Genomic DNA, 1,356 nt, shown 5'->3' on the forward strand with positions numbered 1-1,356 from the left:
ATTTGAGCCCATACATTTGTACTGGATATAACAAACAAGGGAGAATATTGATTTTAATTAGGATCACATGGCTCCTAAAGAGAAAGCAGCAAACTTTGCCATCTGTCCAAATCTTTTCTCTTTTTTTTTTTTTTTTTTTTTTTTCCCCCAATGAGAACTGGGGACAAGTTCAGTTTCCATCGGTCTTTAAGAATTTTTAGCCCAAGGTATGTGAGACCGCAAGAGGACCATTGAAAATTGCAAATATCTGTCAGAGAGATCACCTGATCACCCAGCGGCATAACCTCTGAATTCCCTAAATGAATCCTGGAATCAGAGAACCAGCTGAACTTACATATAATAGACATAATGTCTGATATTGATAGTTCTGGTTTTAATAAGAACAAAATATCGACAGCATACAATCCAGTTTTATGATTTGCTCCACCCACTGTTATGCCATGCATATCTTGGCGAATGGCCTCAGGAGAGGTTCAAGTGCTAATGCAAAGATGCCTCATATCTCTTTTGTAGTGGGAAATGGTAAATGGCCTGTATTTGTATAGCGCTTTACTAGTTCCTAAGGACCCCAAAGCACTTTACACATCCAGTCATCCACACATTCACACACTGGTGATGGCAGCTACATTGTAGCCACAGCCACCCTGGGGCGCACTGACAGAGGCGAGGCTGCCGGACACTGGCGCCACCGGGCCCTCTGACCACCACCAGTAGGCAACGGGTGAATTGTCTTGCCCAAGGACACAACGACCGAGACTGTCCAAGCCGGGGCTCGAACCGGCAACCTTCCGATTACAAGGGACTCCCAACTCTTGAGCCACGAGAGTTGGGAGTTCGCCTTCCCGATCGCCCCAACGATCGGGAAGACTGATGATTGTACACCATTTGTTTTAACATAGGCTTGTTGAGGTTTGTAGATAGTTTTAATCCATCCAATAAAACCCTTGCCTAAGCCAAATCTTTGTAATACGGTAAAAAAAAAGCATGTCCACTCGATTCCGTCAAATGCCTTTTCAGAATCTAAAGATATAACATAAGCCATATAATTTGTCTGATTCGAATATTGTATAATATTTAACAATCGTCTAATATTTTTTAAATGAGAAATGATTGTGGACAAAGCTGTTTGATCAGGGTTTATAAGCAATGGGAGAATGCCCCCCAGTCTCATCGCTAATAGCTTAGAGAGTAATTTAGAATAGACATTGATGAGGCTGATCGGCCTATATGATCCAAACCTATCTGGTGATTAATTTTTATTTAAAATTAACGAAATATTAGCCTGTCTAAGTGTTGGGGAAAGACATTCATTCTTAAAAGAGTCTAAAAAAATATCCGTCAATGATCTGGCAAGAA

The sequence above is a fragment of the Simochromis diagramma genome, unplaced genomic scaffold (genome assembly GCF_900408965.1).
Source record: "Simochromis diagramma unplaced genomic scaffold, fSimDia1.1 OVJJ01000097.1, whole genome shotgun sequence".
Classification (NCBI taxonomy): Eukaryota; Metazoa; Chordata; class Actinopteri; order Cichliformes; family Cichlidae; genus Simochromis; species Simochromis diagramma.